A 27,980-nucleotide genomic window follows, 5' to 3' on the forward strand; every position below is an offset into this window, starting at 1 on the left:
CTCAAGTGGTAGAGCGCTCGCCTTGAGCTGAAGAGCTGAGGGATAGCGCCCAAGCCCAGAGTTCAAGCCCCACGACCGACCAAAAAAAAAAATACAAGATACGGGGGGGGGGGGAAGCATGTACATAGAAAACATGTACAGAATACTCCACCCAGTATCTTCACAGTACACATTCATCTCAGCAGCCTATAGAACTTTCTCCAAAGTAGATCAGGTCCTAAGACATAAAAGGTCTTGGCAAATGAAAGAAAACTGCAATGGTTCTCTCTATGCCAACTGATGATAAAGGAATTAAAATAGAAATCAACAGCAAAAATTATCACACAAAATATTCAAATTCACAGAGACTCAAAATGCATTGTTGAACAACATGTACATAAGTACAGTCAGTAAAGGATAATGGAAAAAGTTCCTGGATACAAATGAAAATTCAATCACATCCTACTGGTACCTCTGGGATACAGCAAAATCAGTGGAAGTAAAGTTAATGACTGTTGATAGCCTATTTAAAACAAAATGTAAAAGTAAAGACAAAACATCCAACTAATACTTTATGATGTAACTCAAGAAGAAATCAAACCTTAAATTAGTGAATGAAGAATGATACTAAAAATTTGGAGAGAAATTAATTAATTGGAGAACAAAGAAAAATCTATAGAATCAATGAAACTAATAGGTGATTTTTTTGAAAAACTTAATAAGATCAGTAAAATGACCAAAACCAAGAGCAAAGAACTAAATCAACAAAATTAGAGACGAATGTGTGTGTGTGTGTGTGTGTGTGTGTGTGTGTGTCTGTATAATTGTATGTAACAGAGTAATCCAAAAGATCATGAAAGAATACTTAAAAATTTGCATTCAAGGGGCTGGGAAGGTGGCTCAGTGGTAGAGCACTTGCCTTGCATGCCTGAGGCCCTGGGTTCAATTCCTCAGCATCACATAAGCAAAAAAAAAAAAGCAGGAAGTGGTGCTGTGGCTCAAGTGGTAGAGCGCTAGCCCTGAGCTAAAGAGCTGAAGAGCTGAGGGACAGCGCCCAGGCCCAGAGTTCAGACACCACGACTGGACCCCCCCCAAAAAAACTTGCATTAAAAAAAATGGAAAATCTAGATGAAATGGATAAATTTCTAAATGCATTTGAGCTGCCAAATCTGCCAAATTTGAACCAAGAAGATACAGACCACTCAAAAAATATCAAGCAATAAGATAGAAGCATTAATAAGGCATCTCCCAACATACAAAAGAAAGGACCAGATGAATTCATATCCAAGTTCTGCCAAACCATCAAACTAGCTAGAACAATACTCATCATACATTTCCATGAAATAGGCAAAGGAGAACACTGCCAAACTCATTCTATGAAATACTATGCTTATTCTAAAACAGGAAATGTAAGAAAAAAAGAATTATAGTGAAATATTGCTGAGGAAAGTCTATGAATTAATACTTAATAAAAGTTTTGCAAAAGGCTCAATAGCATAAGAAAAAAAATTAATCGGGTCTCATTCAATGAATATTCAACATACACAATACAGATTGAACAAAAAATCCATAATAAAAGTTTTGATTTTATAATAGCTCTGAAAAAACTAAGAATAAATTTGACATACGTGAACTTAATAAGCCTATGAGAAACTGATAGCCAACATCACTTTAAATAGGAAAATACTAAAACCACTTTCTCTAAAGTCATAAAGGAGAGAAAGGTATCCATTCTCTCTAATTGCATTCAATATTGTACTGGGATTTGCAGACTGAATTAAGCAGGGGATTGGGATATTCAAATAGGAAAGAAGAAATCTAATTATCCCTATTTCTGATGACATGATCCTATACTTAACAGATCCTATACTTAACACTTTACCCAAATACAGAATTCATAACTCTCTTTGAAAAAGTTGCATAATATCAATTCCACAAATAATAACTTTTCTAATATTAACAATGAGCAGGCTAAGCAGAGATCAGGAAAACAATTCTATTCACAATAGCATCAGAAACAACATAATATCTAGATTTTAACCTAATCAAGAAAGTGAGTAAACTCTATAATGAAAAATACAAGACCTGGAGGAAAGAAATTTAAGAAGATATCAAGAGGTGGAAAGATAGCCCATGTTCATGGATTGACAGTGTTAATATTGTGAAAGTGTGGCTACATTGTCAAAACAATATTCAAATTAAATGCATTACTCATCAAAATGCCATTATTGTTCTTCAGAGTATTATAGGATCAATTGAAACATTCATAGGGAGGCAAGAAATGACCATAAACAGCAAAAGTAAGTCTGGTAATAAGACACTGATGGAAGTATCACAATACTGGACTTCAAATTATAAAAATTCAATATATAACCTAAAAATTAAGAAAAGCAAGGGAAAGGGTATGTTAGAAGGGGTGGCTGAGAATGTTGGAAGGGGTAATACTGATCAAGATGCACTATATTCATAAACTGCTTTGGTGAGTGGCAACTCCTTTACACAACCACTTAAAGATAGTAAAAAATATGTTTAAAAAATATACTACAGAGCTATAGTTACAATATACAGCATGTCACTGCCACAAAAACATACGTGTAACCCAATGGAGCAGCATAGAAATTCCACAAGTAAAATCACACTTATAGTTAAATGAATTTCTGGCAAAGGGCCAAGAACATACAATGGAGAGAAAGTATCTTTACAACAAATGGTGCGAGGTAAACTAGGTCTGTATTTCTTCAACTTCTTTAATCAAATGTTCTCTTAGTATATGTTCAAGGAAATGTCATGCATATGTGTTACAGTAAACCAGAGGTCACCTGTCTTCTTATCTAATATAATGAATGGTCATGGCACAGTATGCTTCATAACAAAAGAATAATTTTTCAGATGGTCTTGGACCTTGCCAACCTATAAGGAAGATCACAATAAGAAGTCTATCGAGCAAAGCTCTCACAAAAGAAACCATAAAGGACTTTGTGCTCAAGACTCATTATGAAATTCCTTTTATTGAAGAGTTAATCAGAGTCTTACATTTTCTTTATGCATATATTATCCATGCCCATCCTCTCCAAAGAAGATGAGCTTAATTGTCCAGATTTGAAAGATGGAATCGCAGACCTGTATCTACTCTAGATATAGCCAGCTATATAAAAATGATCAATTGATGTAAGCACAAAGAGTTTAGTATATTGATTATAAACAAGAACACTGATCTAGATTTCTGTGTACATAAATTAGATTTCTTCAAAATTCCTATCAAAAGCCCATAATTTCAAATGCAGTCAATGCCCAAGAGTCTATTAATCTTTTTCTTTACCTCAATCATGTGTATTTTTATTGGTTAGTGATTTTTTTCCAACTATTTAAAATTGACAGCATTATTCACCATAACTAAGACATGGAACCAACCCAGATGTCCCTCAGTAGATAAATGGAACAAGAAAATGTGATGTGTGTGTGTGTGTCTGTGTGTGTGTCTGTGTATACAATGGGATTCTATGCCTCCATCAGAAAGAATGACACCACTCCATTTGTTAGGAAATGGAAAGACTTGGAAAAATCATTTTGGTGAAGTAAGCCAGACCCAAAGAAACATAGGTCCCATGGTTTCCCTTATTTGCAAGAGCTAGTATATATCTAGGATAATCTTACCAGGCAAGCAAAGGTCAAAAGCTATTTACACATGACCATATAAGATAATGCTTTTTATTTTTAATTCTTCACATGACCTGTGCATTTATAAAGAACATTTCAAACACAGTTCCATGTTACCTGTACTTATCTCCTCTTGAATCTCCATCATGTGATGAGTGAGGTAGCATTGCTCTCTTGGTGTTGCAGGGGAGTCATGAAGGCTGATTTTCATTGTTAGCCTGAGTTCATACATTAAGGAAGTGAGGCTTGACCTGAGATCGACACCTAGCCCATCTGATAACATAGTCCATGCTCTTCTCAATTCTGCCTTCTATTACAATAATTCATGCATAGGAAGCCACACACCAAAAGGGCAGCCAACCAATGCAGGTTGACTGATGTGATTAACTGCCAGTAAGTGAACCATTCTTCTTTCTTTATTTCATATCCTTGAAAAAAATGGATTAAAACAATGTGTCTTATCAGGTCCTTGTACTTCCTTTATTTAGAACCTAACTGGGTACTCTCCTTCCATTAGTCTGTACCAGGTGCTTCATATTTATCTCTGAATGCCCAGGGCATATCACAATTCCTGGAACACAGAACATTGTTCAATAACAAATATTGGAGAGCAAACTTCCATTTCAAAACAGCACAGAGAATACAGGGTATCAATTTTTCCTGAAATAATCAGTCTTTCCAGTAATGTGAACTAGATAGGAAGCTTAAATTTGTACTTTGAGTGATAAGTTTAACAGCGATACCATTTTGCATTTCCTAGGCTTTCCATTTTACCTGAAAACAGTCATCCATTGTTTGCCTTGAGGTACCAATAAATACTGTCCCATCACCATGTGAAATAAACTGTAAGATATCAAACCATGCATTAATGTAAAAAATGCAGCATTATACTTCAACTTGTAATATTCAGAAAAGAAAATAGAAATCAATGTGTAAGCATAAATAAAGCTTCAAAAAGGGTAGACATTATACTGAGATCCAGACATAATCAAGAATAATTAAACGAAGAGATTTCTCACTGGAGTTTCTCTCTGGAGTTTGTATAATTCCAGTTTGGGAATATAATTTGAAAGATTCTAGACTACTTCCTTCTATAGGTGACTATCATTGCTCTCACATTCTGTAGACCACCCGCCGGCAGCTGGACTGGCTAAGCACAGGAAGCAGTGGGGAATTGGTGGTGCTTTTTCTCTGCTACAAAAATTCAAGCCAAAAATTAAATGAGTCTGGATGCTTAAAAATGCTTTCCTTTTCAATTGTCCAAGGTGACCTTCAGCAGAAACAAAAGCAAAGATGTTTTTCTCTTCCTATAGGAGATCCTTTCTCTTTGAAATAACTTTTAGAATTCACTGTAATAAATAGTGTAACTCTTGATAGTGACTCACTAGTGTTATTAACAAGAAATGCTTAAAAATTTAACATAGTAATTAAACATTTCTAGTCCTGAAAGCTTTCTGACCATTGTACTCCTGTTCTACATTTCCCATGCTCCCAGTTTCTCCAGTGTTTTCAGCCACCACAAAATTCTTAGAAGTATTTTTCTACCCAGAACATACCCAATTCTGCTATGTAGATGCTAGTCACAAGAAAATGCAATTTTATAACAATACAAGTGATTAGTTATTCCAGATCTAAAGATAATCATGTAAACCAACAATTCATTTGTGTGTCAGTTTTAAACTATATCCAATCTTCAAACCTCAGTTTAATAAAATATTTTGTCAATGTTTTATTTTTCCTCTGATGGGGAAAAATTGGATATAAAATATTTATATAAATGAAATGTAATGATTGATTAGGAAACACTACCTTCTTTCAAATAGAAAATCTTTCTTTTTTTGAATTATCAGTCTTTGTGTCACTATCAGAAAATTTTATGTTATTTTTGTTGTTAAGAAGTAGATTACTAGCCCATTTATTAATCGAGCTGTTGGTTGATTCTTTGAGGGTTTCATTTTTTAAGCTCTCTGTGTGTTCTGGATATTATGCTATGGTCTGATGTATAGCAGGCAAAAATCTTTTCCCATTCTGTAAATAATACCATTGATGCAATAAGATTTAAGTCTTTCTTTGATTTGCTATGCTTTTGATCTTTGGTCAGAAAGTTCTGACCTGTGCCAAGGGATCCTAATGTTGTTTTTACTCCTTCCTATAATAATTTCACAGTTTCAGGTCTTACATTGAGGTCTTTGATCCATTTTGATTTGATGCTTGTGCAATGTGATCGATAAAGATCTACTTTGAAGTTTTCTGCATGTGGATATCTCATTTTCCCAGCACCATTTGAAGAGACTGCATTTCTTCCAGCCTCTGTTTTTGGCTCCCTTATCAAATCTTAAATGGCTGTAGGTTTATCTCTACCCATCGATTCTGTTCCACTGGTTCTCAAACCTGTTTTTATGTCACTACCCACTTGTTTTCATTACTCCAGCTCTGTAGTTCTTAGAAATTTGATGTTATTATAATTCTACATTTTCTGATAAGAATTGCTTTTGTAATCCTGGGCCTTTTGTGGTTCCATATGAATTTTTGGATTGTTTCCTCTACCTCATTGAAAAATGATTTTGATATTTTGATGAGAGTTTTATTGAATTTGTAGTTGGCTTAAAGCAGTATTGCCATTTTCATGATATAATTTTGACAACCCAGGACCCAGAGTAAACATGGCCAATATATATATGAAGAAATGTTCATTTCTGGCCACAATGAAAATGCAAATCAAAATAATAAGGATTTCATCTCACCCACTTACTTACAATGGATATTATCAAAGAAACAAACAATAACAGATACTGGTGATGATGTAGCTGAAAGGGAACCATAACACACTGTTGGTGGAAATGTAACCTTGTTCAACCATCCCAGTAACAGTATGGTGGTTCCTCAAAATACATCTATAGAACTACCCTGTGATTCAGCATTTCCACTCCTGGTTATTTACCCAAATGTTTGCAAGCCACCAATACAATCATGTTTATTGCAGTACTATTCACCATAGTCAAGGTGTGGAATCAGCCCAGGTACCCCTCAATGGACTAATGGACCAAGAAAATGTGATGTACATACACAGTAGAATTTTACTCATCCATTAGAGTTATATTATATCATTTTTATGGTAATGAGAGGACCTAGAAAAAATTATTTTTAGGAAATAAGTCAGCAGAGAGACCAAAGTTACATGTTTCCCCTCATATGTGGAATCTACAACTAGCTTGTAAAAGTTATTTTTGTTTGTTTTCTTTTTTTTTAAGTTGTGGGACCTGAACTCTGGGCCTGGGCACTCTCCTTCAGCTCTTCAGCTCAAGGCTAGCACTCTACCAATTGAGCCACAGCGCCACTTCTGGCTTTTTCTGCTTATGTGGTGCTAAGGAATTGAGCCCAGGGTCTCATGCATGCAAGGCAAGCATTCTACCACTGAGCCACCTTCCCAGCCCTTGTAGAACTTTTAAGTAAATACATTGGCTGGTGTAAAAATGTATGCAAATGTATTGACTGAAATATTGTAAATTCAAGGGAAATCTCAAATAATGTAATTCCTTAGAAAGTCAAAGATAAACAAAATAAACACCAGGAAATGGGCACATGAAGGGGATAGGTGAGGTCAAGGAGTAAGGGGTAGATGAATAAAGAAGAGAAGCATGGGAAAATACAATAAAAATTTCAAATCATTGCCTACAAAATTAAGAAAATTGAGGGAAGGGCTAAGTTGGGAGGGAGGGATGAAAATGTTGAAAGGGGTAACATTGATTTAAATATACTATATTCATGATGCTTTGTTAAATGGTAGCTCCTTTATACAGCTCCTACCATTTTTTCACTCACTTCATTAAAAATATTGAAGGCCATCTTGTGTCATTATATTTAAATTATTAATGTATGAACTTTCTCAAATAATTTCTCCTAAATCAGTACATATGTATGTAAATAATTAATTGCATTCCTGTATACTAAAATCTAGATGTCATGATCTATCCTGTAAGATCAGAAATTTTCAGACTAGAACCAGCCTGGATTTCTGTGTCTTGCCATATTAAATCTCAAGTCCTTTCTTCATTAATGTGTACTATCTAGGTCTTTTGAACTAATATATTATCATAGAGTATTTCAAACAAGAATGAGTATATAAAAATGGAACTGGAATCCATTAAGGGAGAGAAAGAAAATCTATTTGTGGGATACAAAGTAAGTTGTAGCTATAATTTCTTCAAGTATATAATAAATCTGCATGATGAAGTAAATGAAACAATCTAGTTTATGTAAGCACAGACTTATAAAGAACCCAAATCATATTATCATCTTATAATTTGTTACTCTCATCTGTGGTAGATATGTTTTCTCCCTAAAGATGCTAATAACAAAACCCAACAATGGATCATTCAGAATGTTAAATTTATTTAACAGTAAACATTTGCTTATTTGAAGCTTTCCAAATAATTAATTGTTGTTTTTTTCAGTTTTTATCCAGATGGTGGTATATACTTGAGAAGCAGATCTAATTGCACAATAAAGTAAGCATGCAAAAGGTAAATAGTAGCATAGCTTCATAGATTCAGAGTATGAACATGATAACGTGAAACTGGTATAAATTATATTATGTTCTAAATAAGTGGGGACATTTGAAAGACCACTTATACCACAAATTATCAGGAATTCTAGATCAAGAATTAAATCCATGCAGGGCCTGTGGCTAATGCCTGTAATCCTAGCTACTTAGGAGGTTGAGATCTGAGAACTGAGGTTCAAAGCCTTCCTTTTGCAAGTAGGGTGTTATCTGGACCATCTACTTATCTGGAATAAACAGGAAAGGATTCAGTAAGGATTAGGCAATGACTTGCTTCCACGTTCCTATCAATAGGATTCATTTTCTTGCACAATAGAGTTTATGGTAGCTTGTGTATTCAAAGCCAGGAACAGGAGGAACCACTGTTGACATCAGGACGAGCCAAGATAAATTCCTTTTAGATAAACACAAAGTAAAATGATTTAGAACTTTCATCATATATTTTAAAAGTTCTCTTTTCCTTGTCTATATTCTGATGATTTGAAGTAATCTATACATTTTGTCTGTCTTCAAGTAGAAGAGAATATACAACATTAAGTGGGGATACGTTGAGATTAAGATGTAGGGGATATTTTATAGGACAGGCTACAATATCTTAATAAGAAGAGCATATATACTTATTGTCACGACCAACCACCACCAATACCAATGGCACTGAGAGTGACTCACACTCTGTATTTTTCAAGTTTTTTAAACTTTTCCAGAAATGATCATTTCATTATGGTACGAATATGTAACATGAATTGTACTTTGGATATATTTGAAGGACATAATGTAGTGTTGTTAGCCATTGGGTCCAGTTTTGTATAGCAAATCTTTACAACTGAGTTATATTACGTGAATGAATATTTATGCTCAATATTTAGCAATGATTCTTTCCACACAGCACTAGGCAACCACCATTATACTCTGATTATCTACATGTCAGTATTTTATAAAGATCTTATTATTAGACTATACCCTATGTCTTTCTGTGATGGGATTATTTCACTTATATAATCCTCATGGCTTGTTCACCTTGTCATTTACTTACAGAAAGTTGTTTTTTCAAAGGTTAGATAATATTCCCCTGTATGCTGAATATCACTAAATGCCCAAGGAAAACAAATCAAAACCACCTCACACCTGTCAGGATGATTATTACACAAAGAAAGAGAAGGAAGAAGAGGGGAAATAGACAAGTGTTACTGAGAATGTAGAAAAGTCAGAAGCCTTGCAAACTTGATGGGAATAAAACATAATACAGCTGTCATGCAAAACAGTATGGAGGTTTCTTTGGTCTTTTAGCAGACAAAACTAAAACAACATAAATTGAGTGACCCTGGGAGGGTCACTTCCTGGTACACAATCAGCTGTTTCTCTGTCTCCCACACGGAGGAGAGCAAGAGGAAATGCTCTGCCATCTCTTTTGTGAGAACATTTCCTATTTATCTCCTAAGACTCCTCTTCACACACTATCACATCGGGATTTGTTTTAAACACGTGCATTTGTGGCAACGGTCTGTCTATGCCAGGGACAAACCAAAAGTGAATAAGAAAATTCTTATATGCTTCGAATTGAAATCAGGATCCTGAAGCCTTGTGGGTGCCCTTAGGTTCCCATAAATGGAAGACTGTTTACATGCGATTAAAGAAATGCAAAGATTGTTATATTTAAATGAGTCTTGTCTTTGATGTTTTTGCTGCCATGTGAGGTACACACTCTCAAGACATCAGTGTGAGGGGGAGGATCTCTAGCACAGAGAATGGAGGCAAGGTAGTTCTTAGGGAATGCTTAGTGCCAAATAATAATCAGCAAATAGTGAACACACACCCCACACTCATTTCCCTCTGACAAGACATTAAGGCTAGTTATGACCTGTTAGCTCCAGGAGGGCGTTCTACCTAATACATCCAAGAAAGAGAACAGAGAGGAGCACATAGTACTCTGAAGATCCCATGTCTTACTTTCTATTATAATCAAACCAAGCACAGATTCCATAGCCTTTTAAAGTTGATAAGCTTCAGAGTGCCTCATTCCAAAGTGTGTGTATATTTGTCTTGTGAACAAAATAGACTATTTTACAGATTCAATGGGGGTATATCTATGTGCTGTGGTTCTGAACATAGAATGCGGATTTGACATTACAAAGACCAGAATGATCTTGCTGCCTTGTTTTGGTTAGGTCTTTCTCAGTCTATGTGTTTTTCTACTACACTATGAGCTGTTCTGACTGACTGGATGTAGCTATTTAATTAGGGAAGTTAAAGACTTCATTTGGCTACTCAAAACTGAGCAGAATTTACTCAAGGAGCTACAATCATGAAGGAGCAATCAAGGACAAGCTACTACTTCTAAAAGTGCTGAAAACAACTATTGGGTGGATGTGAACTTGCCATGACTTCTCTCTGCCACCACCACAGATGCATATGGCTACTCTTCAGAACACTGGATATATCATTCTAATCAAGAAGAGAACAGGTTCTAGTTTTCATCTCTAATTTTTGTATTATAAACCTTCCGCTGGGGGCTAGCAGGTGAGGGATCTCACCTTTCTCTGTTCTTAGTCCAGTTATATTAGAGTTGTGTAAGCTTCTCTCTGGATCTGGTGGGATCTATACATGCTCACTTAGAAACACTTGTCAATACTTAGACTGTCATCATCAAAGCAATGAAGACAATTTCTTGAAACAACAGAATTGCATAGGGCAACCAGTACTGGGATTTGTTTTGGTTTACAAATAAAATGGCAATGGAACCGTTTATTGAGCTACTGTACCCACAGGGTGGAAAATGTTTTGAAACCAGAATCAAACCAATTCAAACAAATCCTTGGGGGAACATATTTTCTATTGTGTAACATGTACTTTTAGAATGTCAGTTGGTGACAAGAGCAAAGACAGTGAGTAGAAAGAGAAAGGAAGTCTTTGGCTTAGACAGACTCGGAGGGCCAAATGCCCTACCTATGAAGACAAGCTTATTCTATGGTTATCTGTTTATCTAGTATCATTTTTTCCTAAAGAGGGATGTTAACTTTAAGAATATGAGAACAAAGTGATTTTTTTAACTTCTAAATTTTAAAATTATGTATAATATTATGATTGACAATTTAACTATTTTAAACTGTAATTCGGGGTCATCAAAAATTTCCATTGTTTTGTCACCATGATCACCATTTCAACTTTTTTGGCAATATTTTCTCTTTCAAAATCAAAATTCTTTCCATTCCTTCCCTCTCCATCCATTCCGGACAACTTCCATTCTATTTTCTGTCCATTAGGAACCTCAGGAGAATGAGGCAATCTTCTAATCTTTATGAATGACGTATTTCATTTAGACTGATGTTTACATTATCTTCTGTTTTAAGGTTGGATAATACTCCACTGTGCGTGCATATCATATTTTCTTGACCCATCTTCCCTTCAGGCATACTTGGGATGATTCCATGTTTTATTGGTGATTATAAAATTGCAGCCATAAACACAAATGGGAAATGCATATCTTCTAATACATGATTTCATCTTGTGGGTTACACACAAAGAAGTAGACTTGCTAGATCATAGGGTAATTGCGTCCTTAATGTTTTTAAATGTTCAGTTGCTATATTGTGCTCCAAAGCTGTCATCATTTTACAGTTCCAGAAAAAGCATACAAGTTCCAATTGCTCTTTAAAGTTTTCCTTTTCCAATTAAAAAATTAGGTAGCTTTATCAGGCATAAAATGATATTTTTGATTTACCTTTTCCTAATGCTGCTACTCTGATTCTTTTCCACTGTTGAGCAATCAATCAGAAAATCATAGTTCGTGGTATGGATAAAGTGTTAGAAGTCTTGCCTAACAATAACAAGACTTGAAGTGCTACCCCTAGTATTTCAAAATAACAATAATAATAACAATAATGCAATAAAATTATTATTCTTATAAATAATTGATCGAGAAAGAATGAGTGTCTGAGAGTGTCAAAATATCAAAAAATCTGTCTTGATTTTTTTAGGCCTTTGGCTGTTTTAATTATTTATTTATTTCTTACTATGACTGAGCTTAAGGTACTTCCCACCCTGGCAAAAAGTGAGCAGCACAACATAATCGCTTACGACTGAAAACCCTGTCTTGTCTGGAGTCGCCCTGCAAAGTTACTGTCCCAATAGCAAGGAGAAACTTGCAATTATTTGCAGTCTAATTCTTCTAGTTTCTGTTCTATGGAGCTAGGTGTGATCTTTACAGATAGACATTCTTATTTCCCTGTCTGGAGTTCCTTTCTTTCTTTCTTTTTTTTTGTGAGAATATCGTACAGAGGGGTTACACTTACATGGGCAAGATAATGAGTACATTTCTTATCAAGCATTGTTGCCTCCTCGTTATTTCCCCTTCCCATCCCTTCCCATACTCCTTCCCTCCCCTCACCGGATCCCCCCCCAACCAAAGTTGTAAATTTCGTTTTTCCGACATAATGACTTGTACATCTCATTGTTGCAATGGGTCCACCTGTATCCCTAGTTAAACAATTTGTTTTTTCCCTTCCCCTCCACAGATTATACCAACATCAAATACAGTGAAAGCATGGGTTATATCGTGGGGGAGGGACATACAAAGCAACATTGCCCTGATATTTTAAATTTGAAATCTGCTCTACTCCAACCACTGATGGCAGGTGGACTGACAATTTCTGATGTTCACAGAGATGAGAATTAGAGATATATAAACAGTGATCTGGCTGCTTTTCAGTGATGCTGGATATGGTTAATGTAATTTTTAACCTGTGGGATAGGATGGGATTTTGGGGAATGGGTGGGGGAAGAGGAAAATGCCCAGCATTCAGCACTAGGAACCTCAGTACTGAATAAATGGGAAAGACAGAAGTTCAGAGGGCAGGCTGCTAAGGGATAAAGAAAAGAATTTAGTGCAGAAAGTTGGCCTGGGGGACGAAGGACAGAAATAAGGGAAAAGAAAAGAGAGTGAAGAAACATCTTCCCACAACCAGTGACACTCTCTGGAATCACGAAACAGATAGAAATTTTAAGTTTTTCCCTGCACAGGAATAATTACCTATCTGGAGCTTCATTGGGTCCACTCATAATTGAGCTAAAATCATATCACTTTGGTAATAACTAAATAGCCAATTCATATGATACTCCACTATTACCTGTAATGATACCACATTTTCCTTGAAATCTCCATATTACATATAGAACAAATTCTGGTGTTAAAGTAAAATAGTTAACTGTGTGATGTCCAAGAAAAAAACAACAACAAATAAACAACCCAAAGAGAAAGCCTTAACTGTCAAACCTTTCTAATTATCCCAACACATTTCAGCCAAGGGGACAACGTTTAATTAATTAATTGTTTAGTTTTAAATTAAATGACAAGGCAATCTGAAAAATAGTTTAGAGAATAACTCTGTGTGTATTTTAGTACAGTCTTATTTCAGAACCCTAGATCTGTATCTCTAAATTCTGTTGGATTATGTCATCAGGACAATCATTGGGAGGATCTAAATCCAACTCTACTCAGGAAGATTCAACTCTTCACCCCAATAAATTGCTTGCCTTTTTTCTTCCCTCTCCTTGAAATGAAAGTGTTTTCCAGACTTTATGCCTTCCAAGTTCTATATTTTACATTTTTCAGCAGCTCATTTTCTTACGTGCATCCATCCATAACTGTGGTTAACAAGGAGCAGGGTCAAAGCCACCTGAGGAATGAAGGGGATATACAATGGAAAATAATTTTCTTTCCAAGACTGATAGGAAGTAAGGAGCCCCTTTGCCTCCTGGGAGAGTGCTCCAAAGAAAGCTTCTGACAAGTACACATTAAGCCCTCTGGTGCCTCATAGTCAAGAGTTATAAAGTTTTGAAAGGAAAGAACTTGGAAGCAGTAGAAATTGATTTCCTGGAGGGGGGAGCCTGAGATGACTTGTTATCTTCCCCAAACAGTCCCACCTTTGGGGGATTCCAGTGTGCAAGAAGGACAATTGCATGTCATGTTGGGAAAGATCTCTGGATAGAGAGATAGGCATGCTTGTGGTCCATGGTCAACACATGACAAGCAGAGTGAGCCAAAGCTACCTAATAGCTTCCCCAGTGTCTTGGTGACAGGATTTGGACCAACAACAGCCTGCATCTAAGAGAAATGAGCATCAGATGCAAACATCAATTACTACAGGCCATGACAGATGGAAAGCCACAGAAGGAACAGCATTAAAGCATTATAGTAGAGACAGGATTTGTCACATCTAAGTGGATTTCTCCCCTAACCTTCTGGCAATGGTACTGACACTCAGTGACCCTCACTGCCCACAACCTCAAACAGAAGAGTAAAAAAAAGTATGGCATTGATTAGAAGCATACAAAGAATGAGAATGCACAAAGCACTGAGCATTCACCTGAAAAGGGTTGAGCTTCTTAAAGTAGATATTTCCTCCACAGATCCATTAGGATTAATTGGCAATTTAAAGTTCCAATCATCCCTTGCTACTCATTGGAGTGGGCCTGTGGAGGAAAGGGAGAGCAATTAAAGAACTGATATGCAGTTAGATCAATTAGGGAATAAACAATTGTATTTTTCTTTGCATAGCTGAGCAGCAGTCAGTGAATTTTCTCTGCTGTGCCACTGAACTGGAACTTAGCTCTTCGAGTTTAGTGTTGTGATGCATCACCGATTTGATCCATCACCTCCACTTCTTCTTGATTTCCAATCTGCCACCAGAAACTTCCAATTAGACAACTGGCTCCCCTAAGCAGCTTTCTTCTCTCTGTGTTTGGGTCCAAAACAGGATTCTTTCCTCTGGTCTTCTGATGTCTACTCACTCTGAATATTCTTTCACGTATCAAATACAATGTGATTTGCAATAAGCTGATAACTTGTGTTAACACCTTCTCTTGATTCCTAATTGCATGAACAGCGAACATCAACCTGTGTCTGTGGGTATGGACAATATCCTTCTGATAGTGTAGTCACCATAGCCACAGGATCAGTACACTTTAAAAATCCCTGAAAAGGTGCATTTGTATTGCACAATGTAGACCAGCTGTCTCCTTATAAACTCTCTACTTAATGAGGAGGCAGCTGCACTTTTAAGAAATACTTTTCAGGAAACTCATGAAAGATTAAGATACCTTCCCTCTGGGACTGGGCAAAGTAAATAAAGTTCAACTCCTTCACCACACATAGTTATTTTTTTACATCTCTATTTTTTGTTCCTCCAAAATCTTCTTCCTGTTGCCACAGGAAGTGACTGTTTCTTAATTCATTAAAAAATACAAAACATTTGTCTCACACCATCTTAAAGACTTCCCTCATCCATAGACCATTTCATCACTTTTACCCTTCATATTCCATCACATCTTGATTGGAAACATTTTCCATCGAATGTCCCGTTTCCCCCAAAGTTTCTTTTTACTCTGTACTGCTTTTCACTACATAATTTCCTTAAAAATAAACAAGGACTAAGGTTCCTTATAATATGAAAGCAAATATTTAACAGTATCATATTTCTCTTTGGTTATTGCCCTGTCATGTTGTGTTTAGAGTTTAATGCACAAGTATCTGCCATCCATTGTTTTTGTTTGTTTTTTCTTCTTTTGTCATTTTATTTGAATTTTTAAAATTTATTTGTTCTTCTGAACTTCAAAATGTCAGACAGGGGCTATTCTTTCTTCTTTAAGTGTATGATTGAGAAAGGTAATTGAAAAGACCTGCTGGAGTTATCAAGGGCCCCTGTTTCCATGGCTGACTCACTGGCATATATCATGGATGACCATTTTCTTCATGCTCAACTTTCATCCGTTTACAGCCCCTGTACCCTTCATCTTCATCTCTTTTTATAGATCAGAATTTGTTCTTCCTTCTTTTATGGTAGAAGTTTTATCAGAAGTTTTGTTAGAAGTTTTGTTAGAAGTATTCTCTCAATTTTACCTCTGGAAGTTCAATTCAATTCCAGATTTATGGTTTTTGGTGTTGCTTCTATATCCTGAATGATTTTCCTCAGACTTTCTTGAGTACCCTTTTAATCAGGTTTATTTTTCTTTCTTTTGGTACTGGATTTTGAACTGAGAGCCTCACACTTGCTAGGTATATAACATACCTGGTTAGTTTATTATAGTATAAGGTCTAATATTTGTTGCCTGAGACCAGCCTTGGACCATAATCCTCCTACCTATGCATCCAGCATACCTGGGATTCTGGGATAGGGTCTAGATAATGTTTGCCCAAGATGGTTTTAGATTACAAACTTTCTGATCTCCTTCTCAGGTACCTGGTATTACTGGCATGAATTACAATGCCTGGCCTGAAATATTCTCAGTGAGGTGTTAAAAGGTGACCGAGATGCACATATTTTATCGTTGCCTAGGACCAAGGAAGACACACAGCTAATTGGAGTATAGTGAAACTTATATTCTAGTATAATGGAAGAAAATGTTATGATCAGAGAGATTTGATTTTGACCTAAAAGAACAGACATCACATAGCCAAAAAGGAAGAGAGTAGTAGATGCAATGTCACTAAATACAATGATATAAAACTCGGGATAGTGTTACAGCTGTAAAGGTATGATGTGACAATCTATCTAGTGAGTAGGAAAATTCGTGTACTGGGAAATCATGTACGAGATGTCTAATGAAGAATTTATACTACAGATACTCAGTGCAAGTATTCTGATAGAGGTGCATTTTAAGATTAGTTTTCTTTGCCACCACATAAAATAGTGGGTTGTAGAAAGGAGCATCTAGAATTTGATATGTGGTAGGGGTGATTCCAAATTTTCACAGAAGGTCTAAAATGATCAAAATAACTTTATCTTTGTGTACTTTCAAAAAGAACTGTGTTTCAATATATTTTAATAAATATAGGATATTTTCTCCTAAGAGAGAATATGATTTTTCAATGCATGATTTTAACTACCAAGATATTGAAAGATCTTCCAAACCAGGCAATTCTGACATTAAATTAAGTATTCAAACATTAGGGGAAAAAGTATAAAAGTCCAAGCAAGGCAGACAAAGTTTTTTCCACAAGTGAAGAGTTAATAAAACAAATGAGCACTGAAAATTTTCTACTATGGTACTTAAATGTTTCTGAATGACTATTGAAAATTTACTAGGCTTTTAAAACCTGGATCCTATTTGCATGTCTAACAGTACATTATTCATAATACCACAGACTCTGAAAATTGATACCATAAAAATACTCATAGTTGGAATTATTATCCAGTATACACACAAACAGATTTATTACAAACATTTTAGATTTACTGTGAATTCTAAATGGTCATATATTCAAATATCGTAGAAACTATAAATTATGACACACATCAGATAAATAAGATCGCACTGCAAAAGAATTCATGGTCTTATCTCTTCAGAGGCAGCTGGGGATCTATGAAAATTGTTGATAGAGAATGTTTTGGAAGTCAAGAATTTTGTTTCCTTTCCAACTCTGCTATTTCCATTCTCCATCTCTTCGGAGTTTTTGAGTGGTAAAAGTAAACACTTACATCTCCTTTAGAAAATCATCTCCCCTTATGTTCTTAACAGTCCCTGTTTCTAAGCTTTTAGTTTGACCTTCATTATACCAAGGCTTTCTTGTTGTATACAATTTTCTTTGTGTAGGTAAGCCAGTACTGTTTTCTGGGCACTTAAATAACAATATCATGCAATGCATAATTCATCTTATATATGAATATGCTCTCTTCATAAGTAAAAATATCTTTTATTCACAGACTAGGTATTATATTCATTGTTCATAATTGTACTTTAGAATTCACTGAGTATATATAGTTGGATTTATTTTTTAAAGCCTATCAATAATCTCTGAAAAAGGTAAATGTTTTCTATGTCTTATGTATCTATCCAGCATGGAGTCAATGAAAAAGAATTATTTATAAATTATCCTGCCTAGGTAAATTACAGAGTTCAGATCTGTAAATCTCAACACCTAGGAGGCAGATGGAATAAGATGATGAGTTTGAGGCCAGTCTGAGCTACTAGTAAGCTCTAAGCCATCTTGGACCACAGAGGGACATGTTGCTTCAAAGACAAAAATATAATCTTCACTATTAATGCCAAGTGAAGACCTTGTACATCTCTCATAAATATTACTAGATGTCTATTCAATTATTTATTTATTTGTTGACTTTTTTCATCCCACCCTGTTATTACCAAAGTATAGTTTAATTTAGGAATCTCTCTGGATGAATGATATTTAGTGTGTCCCACCTAGTAAAGCAATTTCTCCAAGTAGCTCATATCCATGTCCTGGCTAAGCAGCAGCTAGAAGAATGATAGAAAAATGGGCAAAATTTGTCATGGGATTTGAAGATATCACCAGGTCCTATGACTAAAAAAGTATACAAAAAAATCACATGCACATGACCTGTGTTGTAACTTCGGAAAACCTTGGTTAAAATCTCACCAGGGATCTGAAAAGGGAAATGGCTTACAAGAAAGATCACAGGTCTAGAAAACCCTGCCCTAATGCCGACCCTCAACTTAAGCAAACCTGTGCCAGTAGGATTCTAAACATGCAGATAACCTGGTTTTATCCCCACTATCTCTGACTCTATATTATAGATTTCTCTATTTCTGATCCCATAAATCTTTTTTTTTAATTTTGACATTACCAGATGTTGTAAATTAATATAATCACACTACAAACTTTCAAATAAAAATCATTGATCATATTCTTGCAGTACCTCAGTTTTGTCCTATGACAAACATTGTGTTTTTTAGTTATTTATTCTATCTTTACATGTCAAGTATCATTTGTCCCCATGAGATCCACAAATCCTTCGTCTTCTCTCTGCTCTGGATCCTGGGTAACAGAGGCATTTGGATTATGTCAAAGGATCCCTTGATCTTTGTCTTTTCAAGTTGGTGTTGGCCAATGTATGATTCAGACAAGAGGCATAACCGTAAGAAGAATAAAAAGCCAGGTGTCCAATAATTAACTGATTCTTTATCCAGAGCTCTTAAATTCACATGTACTGCTGATTTCCTCAAATTTTAACCTTTTTCTTAAAGGCTTTATAACTGTGCCCAGAGTCCATGACTATTTTTAGTTGAATTTCCTAAATTCTACTGGAAACTTTTAGATAGTGTCTTTATTAAACAATATCAAATTAGTGACTTAAATGTGCTGTATATTTTCTTCTAGGACCCAGTTGGTATGTCTCTTATCTGTGTATAAGATCAGTTTTTGGAAAGGTATGAAAAAGGCATATAGAACATGGAATCCTTGTGTTCCTGGACATTATCCAAGAGGAGAAGGGAGGAAAGGGAAAGTGAGAGGAGGGGAAAGGAGGGGATTAGGGCAGACAAGAAAGGAAAATGTTGTCGCTTCAGAATCATTGCTAGTGCGTACTAGAGCAAGTTTAAACAAACTTGATAGAGAAGAGAGATTTGCTGTGATGTATTTTGATCATGTCCATCTAAAGGGCTTTGTTTTCCCTTCTGACAAATGGGGAAAGATTCTGAGATCCCTGTAGAGATCGAGTCCTAGTAGTCTCACTCTTGCTTGCTTGAAGAGCTTTATCACCTATTTTTCTATTTTCTTTGTGTTCTCTCTTGCAGATAAAATTTCTATACACACACACATATTAATTACAATATTATACTTATTTCTTGTCCTCTTAGGGAGTATCTTGGAGCTAAATGTCGATCCTTCCCTTCTTTTCTCCCTCCTTCTCTCTTCAGTTTTGCCTTGTAGCTGGGTAGGTAGTTAAGTTTGAGATGATCTAGTTTACTGAAACAAATAGATGTTATACATATATGTTTTGCCTAATAAATACAGCTCTACTTATTATCCAAATTTGAAACAATAGTTTGAAGTTATTACAAATTTTGTTTGATTCATTTCAAAGAACTATAGATAGGAAAAAGATAGTTTTTTTGCCAACTTTAAAAATCATTCCCTGTTTCAGCATTGTGTTATTCTCTTTCCCCTCCCCAAATTAGATAAATGTATATACAAGATGCAAGGTACCAAAATCAAATACAGTGACAACAGGGATATACCATAGGAGGAGGAACATACAAAAGAAATAAAGAAGAAAACCACATAGTACATTACAAACAACAACAAAGAGAAACCTCTTGTAACAATATCTCGGGGTTCATTTAACTTAGCACTATCTTATATGGTTATATGTACATTGTTTTTGAGCATTTCTGCTCATCTAATAAGATTATCCTAGACATATGCTAATTATTGCAAATAAGGGAAGCCATGGGACCTGTATTTTTGGGGGTCTGGCTTACTTCACTTAATATGAGTTTTTTCCAAGTCTTTCCATTTCCTAACAAATATAGCAGTGTCATTCTTTCCTATGGAAATATAAACTTCCATTGTATATATCTATATCTATATATTTATATATATCACATATATACAACATATATACACACAATGGAATTCTATATATATATTGTAGAGAGAATATATATATATATACCACATTTTCTTGATCCATTCATTTATGGAGGACACAAGATGACGCACAGCAATAATGATATGCATAAAACACTATGTTAGAAATGACCTTACAACTTTGGGGTTGGGGGAAGTAGGGGAGATGGGGGAGAGACGGGATAGTGGGAGAAAAACAAAGGAGGGGGTAACAATGCCTGACAAGGAATGTACCCATTACACTACTGATGTATCCATAACCTATCTGTACAGCATTTTTCAAGAAAATAAAATTTTTAAAAAAAGAAAGCACAGCCCTAGTGAAGCATTTTCCCAATCATTTAGTGGTCACATCGAGTTCTAGGATTTATTACATAAATCTGGCAAAACATGTAGATGCCATCAGTTATATGATTATTTTTTATTAACTGATTAATCACATAAGGCCTGATTAATTTTCAATATATTTAAATTTTTTTAGCATTATAGGTGAGATGCTTTTAAAGAATATATAATAATAAAAATATTGAAAAATATTTCCTCTCCAAGCCTCCTTCACAAACAATGCAGGATAATTCTTATACTAAATAATCATATTAAAAGTCATTTAAAGGAAAGAACAAAGTTCTGCACTTAGCTTTTTAAGTAACCAGTTTTGTCTAAAAACTAATGACCACACTATAAGCTGACACAACTTTTGATGCTATTTGAAAATGATTCATGCATGGTCTCTACTTACATCATATTCTTTAAATGGTAAAGTTATGTTTGTATTTTCTTCCCTAAGAATAGTCTTGAAAGCATTCCTGGCCTTGACAATACATGATATAAATAGTAAAGTTTGTTTAGGTGCCAGGAAAATAAGTGACAATTTAGAATGATTTTCACTTTTGTCAAGTAATACATTTGGCATATTAACATAGAAAAAACATTATCATTTTAAAATATATCTTCAAATTTCTCTGCTTTCATCCACATAAAGAAGAGGGCCATATTCAGAATGAACTTTTCTATATAAATATGTTAACATCTTTAAGATGATCAGAAAGTCAAGTGTATTTCTGTATCTTAATAATAATACAAGTGACTTAAATTTTATCAAAATGGAGGCCAGCTATCAGTTATTCATAGCTATAATCCTAGCTACTCAGGAGGTTGAGATCAGAGGCTTGTAGTTGAAAGCTAGCCTGGACAGAAAACTCTATGAGACTGTGATCTCCATTTAACCACCAAAAATACTGGATGTGGATCTGTGAGTCAAATGCTGGAGTGCTAGCCTTGAAGGTAAAAGCTGAAGGACAGTGCCAGACAGACCCTGAGTTCAACCCCCAGGACCAGTATACTAGTAACCTCCCCTCCCTAGAATATCCTAGAATATCAATCCCCTCCCTAGAATATCCTAGAATATCAATATTATTTCAGTAATTTAAAAATTAGGATTAGATTCTTGAATAAATCATCCAAAGCATCTGTGGATACTTAGAAATGAATAAAGAAACTGACATGGGTACTTAATTTTTCTTTTCTTTCTTTTTTTTATTGTGAGAATACCATACAGAGGAGTTACAATTACATAGGCAAGATAACGAGTACATTTCTTATCAAGCATTTTTGTCTCCTCTTTGTTTCCCCTTCCCTTCCCTTCCCATACTCCCCCCGCTTCCCCCCACCCGATCCTCTCCCCTCCCCCCCACCAATATTCTCCAATAAGGAAGTATGTGATTAATATACATCATTATTCTGTGAATTAGGTTCTCTAGGGAAACAACATGAAACACACACACACACACACACACACACACACACATTGGTGTGTTTGCAAAGAGATTCAGAATAACAACTTGCTTCACATGATTATGAACATAGACAAATCCTAATATCTGAATCATGATTTGTCCATCTCAAAATACAAAAAAGACAATGCCATCACTCCAGTTCCAATCTGAAGACTTGAAAACCAAAGAGTCAGTGGTCTAATTTCTGTCCTGAGGCCTGCAGCCTTGAGATCTGAAAAGACCTGATGTTTCATGTTGAGTCTTAAAAGAAGGAAGAAACTTAGGTACCAGTTTGCAGAAAGTAAAATGGGGAGAGCGCTCTTATTAAAGGAAGTGTGAACCTTTTAATTCTATTCAAATAATCCATTGGATGTGGCTCACCTTCAACATACAAATTAATCTATTTTATTCACTCTACTGGTTAAATGATAATCTCATCTAAAAACACTAAAATAGACATGATCAGCATAATTTGTGAATATCTGGACATTATGTGCTCCACTATATCTAACATAATACAAAATTAGTCATCCTACTCTAAGTGTTCATATTTACACACATCAGTATTATTTCAAAAGTTTATGTAGACCATATGGTATTAATCCCCCCAAACCCTATAGGTAATGCTGTGCTCACCAAATCTCAGGTACTCTTCACAAATCTGGATCACAGAAATAAACTTAAAACAGGTATAATGATATTCTAGAAGTATGATATCTGATGGAGATCTTGAATTTTATCTCACAGAATTTAAGAAACTGATGACAAATTTTAAGTAGAAAAGAAACTAGTTCACAGCTTTTAAATGATTACTAGCAGTGAGTGGTGATAATTTATGTTTTCTGGCTCTTCTTATCTTTTGGACTTCTCAATATGTACTCATAATTCATATAATCTTTTATATTTCCATTGTCCAAGTGATAACATTAAATGTTTTAATGTTTATGAAACCAGTAGTGATATACAAATTTTAACAGTTGGCATAGCAGAGGAATAAGCTATTAAAACTACACTGAAAAACTGTGACAGGTTCCTAAAACCTTTGCTGTGTGGGAGTAAATGTTTAGTAAATATTAGTATGATTAGGGTAAATTGAGGCACTTCACAAGTAAAGAAAGTCTTTGCAGGGCTGGGAAGGTGGCTCAGTAGTAGAGTGCTTGCCTTGCATGCATGAGGCCCTTGGTTCGATTCCTCAGCACCACATAAACAGAAAAAGCCAGAAGCGGTGCTGTGGTTCAAGTGGTAGAGCACTAGCCTTGACCTGAAGAGCTGAGGGACAGCATCCAGACCCAGAGTTCAAGTCCCACAACTGACAAAAAAAGAAAAAGAAAAAACAAGAAAAGTCTTTGCAGAATGATGGAGAAACACCATTGTCCAAAGCCTCTCAAAAATAATAATCCAGATGGAGAGAATATAGTTAATAAGTCAATGTATATCCTACAAAACTAAGAAGATGAGAGAAGGGGTGGATAGATGAGGGGTGGGTAAGAATGGTGAAAGGGGCAAAATTGATCAAGATGCATTGAATTCATAAATTGCTTCGTAAATGGTAATTCTTTTGTACAATTCTTTAAGATAATAAGACAATAAAATATATCACTGGATAAAAAGGAGAACAATCATAAAGCCTACAAAATAAAAAATGAAGATCAGACAAATAAAATGTGAATATGCAATACTCTCAGGATTTCTGGGTATGTACTGCCAAAGATTTATTTTAAAAATGTATCCTGTAAACCTTAAGCCACATTTGGGCAAATTCTTTGCCTTTTCTGCTGTTATAATGGATGGTATCCTGCAACCCTATGCAATTTTATTAGCATAATACTAGTGCTTACTACTCTGAGGTGCCAGAGAACAGAGCCCAGGGAAGAAGATAGTGGCTGGAAATGAAGTAAGAATCCCCAAAGGATAGAATTGTTTAACAGATAAGCCCTTAGATCTGAGAAAATCATTATCAAGATTTTTTGGCTAGTCACCAAATTATGCAAAAATTAAAAATAAAAGACCACTAGCAAAATGGAGAAATAAGTTGCAAATGGAACTAACAAGCCATAGAAATATGAGCTGATAATGTGATGTGAACCAGCCCAAGGCAGTTGTATGAATCCAGGAAAGTTAGTTATCTAATAAAATAAACCAGTAATTATCAGAGAAGACAGCAGACTTCAGTGATGGCAGAATTCAATTTTTAAACAAAAATCACCAGGAATAAAAAAAACATAGGAATACTGCATCTTAGGAAACAGGATAATCAAAATAATTTGTATCCTAGAGAACTTAGATATGAACATCACCAAGCAATATCTTCAGCAAAGTTATTTAAATTATTCATGCTTTTTCATATAACAAAATATGAAAGAATTAAATGAAAATCTATAGTCAATATATTAACCAATGCGGATTTCAACAGACAAATTCTAAGCATAAAAAATTCAAATTGCTATGAACCCCAAGATAAGTATTCAAATGTTTTTGCTTTCATGCAATTGTTTCTAACATATTTATAAGATGATTTCTTTCTTGCTTTGTATGTCCCTCCCCCACGGTATAACCCCCGCTTTCACTGTATTTGATGTTGGTATAATTTGTGGAGGGGAAGGGAAAAAACAAATTGTTTAAATAGAGATACAGGTGGACCCATTGCAACAATGAGATGTACAAATTGTTATGTCGAAAAATGAACTTTACAACTTGGGGGAGGGGAAGATGGGAAGGGATGGGAGGGGGAAGCAAAGGAGGAGGCAAAGGAGGATAATGTACTCATTATCTTGCCCATGTAATTGTAACCCCTCTGTATGCTATATTCACAATAAAAAGAGAATGACAAACAAAAATTTAAAAAAATTCAAATTGCTACCTGTAATTTCAATATAAAATGAATATAAAATAGACAATAATATGAAATGATTGAAATTTAAAAATTACTAGGTGAGTTCAATTCTAGAATATTGGAAATTATGAAAGAAAGAATTTTAAAACTAAATTCAAAAATACTGAAAAAATGATAAATGGAGTGTTAGTAATTCAGAGACAATATGAACAAATTCAATCTGTGATAAATAAGGGGCCTAAAAACATTTGATATGAGTACCCAGAGAAGTAAAGGATATAACTATTTGAAAGTTAATGATTGAAACTTGGCTGAATTTGTTGGAAAATTAAGTTAATACTTTCAGCTTTAGGAATTGCAAAAGAATTCTAAGCAGAATAAAGAAAAATAAAACCACTCCAAAAACACAGCATACTCAAACTGCTGAAAGAAAAAGCAAAAAAGACAATCTCCAGAGTATATATACATATAAATATCATGCTGATTTCAGAGGAACAATGTTTATAATAAATAACTAAATTATTTCCAGGAATCAGGGAAGCCAGATAAAATAAGAACAATATATTCTAGGCACTGAAAGAAAGAAAGAAAAGTTAAAATTTGTGATCCAGAATTACATATCCAACATTACTATCCACTCTCCAGGAAGAATAACAAAAACCTGATCTTTTATTATAAACTAGATAAGAGAAAAAATACATTTCAAGATGAAGTTAAAAGACACACAGGGCAATTAATATCTAAAGAAAAGAATTAACAGCATCAAACTGATAATTAAATATTTATGTATACTTCATGTATTCATATGTGTGTGTGCCTCTGTGTGTAAGTCAACCTTACTTGACTTACAAACATACAGCAGATTAAAGCAAAATTTAGAAGCCCTGATTTGTTGTTTCTTTTATAAATAAGCATATGCAATGTAATGCACAGTTCACAGATAGCTATGTAATCAAATAGCACTGAAGAGGATTGCATAGAAGTAAGTAGAAGTAAATCACTGCAGCATTCCTGCATTTTATCTACAAGTTTTGAGGAGGCCCTGTTAGATGTATTAGGAGCAAGGCAGTATCTGGTTGTTCTAAGATGAAATGTTAATCTTTATCAGGATTCAACAGCAAATGAAACACAACTCTTGCAATAGGGAATATATGTTGGTTGTGAAGTGTGTTTCATTTCTCTAGAATTACATGTATCTATAATGTTGAGTTTTTTATGTTTTTTATTGTAAAAATGTTGTACAGAGGGATTACAGTTATATGAGCAAGGTAGTGAGTACATTTCCTGTTGAGCATTGTTTCCCTCTTTGATTTCCCCCTACCATCCCTTCCCTCCCACCTCCATACTGTTTATCTTTTTTTTTAGCATATTTTCCAGGGGCTGTCTATCTGACAGAGACAGCATGTATACCTATCACAGACACTTTCTTTCCATGGATAATATATGACATATTGACAGGGAGACTGACTGGTACAATGTATCTATTTCTTTCAGAGTCTTTGATTCTGAACATTACTCTTAATGGGTAGTTTTTTTAGCCAGAGAGTATACAGCTCAAGCCGACACTGATGTGTTTCTTTGTGGGAGAGAGTGAGGATCTAACCCTTATTTCTCATTTTAGAAATAATATGCTAAGATGTCCTAGATTACTCCATCCTTAGAATCCCACACTATTAGATCCTTTACCAGTATAACATTGCCTGGTAATTTTCAAGGCATAGCACTCAACATTTAGCATGCAAGAAACTAGACAAGTTGTGTAGAGTGCTTATTACTACCTGTCGACAAGTCCAATGAACCTTAAATTGTGACTACCAAGATTACATGCTTTTCTACAGATTATCAAATAGCAAGTGGAAGAACTAACATATTCCACAAAAAATTATATATAATATAATAATGTTAAAATTCATATAATATAATGATATAATATAATAGTATGTAATAATAGGAAATAATAAAATATGATAAAAAAATATATATATATAAAAAAAAAAAAAAAAAAAAAAAAAAAAAAAAAAAAAAAACCCCCAACCCAAAGGAAAAAAAAATTCAAGGGTAACAATTTTACCTCCTGGAAGTTGTTTTAGTCTAGTTTTACTGAGTTTGGAAATGGTTGACTTATATGCATCATATAGTTCCCTAGGAGGACCCTCATCAATTTCATTCTTAGGATTCTATTAACTCCTAGTGTGCCCTATTATTCACATTACCACTTCTCCAGATGTGGTAATTACCTCCATGTTACCCCTAATGAAATTACAAAACAAAATTCACAAACACATGCAGACCAAACAACACATTTTGAATAGTTAGTGGAAAGATCTCTCAGAAGTATAGGTCAGAACTGAGATTCTAAAAATGTTTAGACTACCAAAATATATCTAGAGATTTAATGCAAATTCTGTCAAAATTCCAAAGTCACTCTTCATAGAAAGGGAAATCGAAATTCAAAAGTCCTTAAAGAAGCATCAAAGATCCAGACTATCCAAAACAATCCAGAACAAGAAAGGTGATGCTAACGTATCAAAATACCTTCTGCAAATAATGCTAGAGTAACAAAAATGATAGGACAAACAAACAAAATTAATAACTAGATTATTAAAATAGAATAGATGACACAGAAATGAACCTATACAGATGGATCAATGTGAATACTGACATAAATGTCAAAAATGTATGTTGAAGAAAAGATGGAAAAAATCCAGTTGAAATTTATCATGCTTAGAGAATGAGAAAAATACACGAAGGCTGGAGAGATTTCTGCATGATGACAACCTCTGATTTCTGCCA

Source organism: Dipodomys ordii, unplaced genomic scaffold, assembly GCF_000151885.1.
Source record: "Dipodomys ordii isolate 6190 unplaced genomic scaffold, Dord_2.0 Scaffold2, whole genome shotgun sequence".
Classification (NCBI taxonomy): Eukaryota; Metazoa; Chordata; class Mammalia; order Rodentia; family Heteromyidae; genus Dipodomys; species Dipodomys ordii.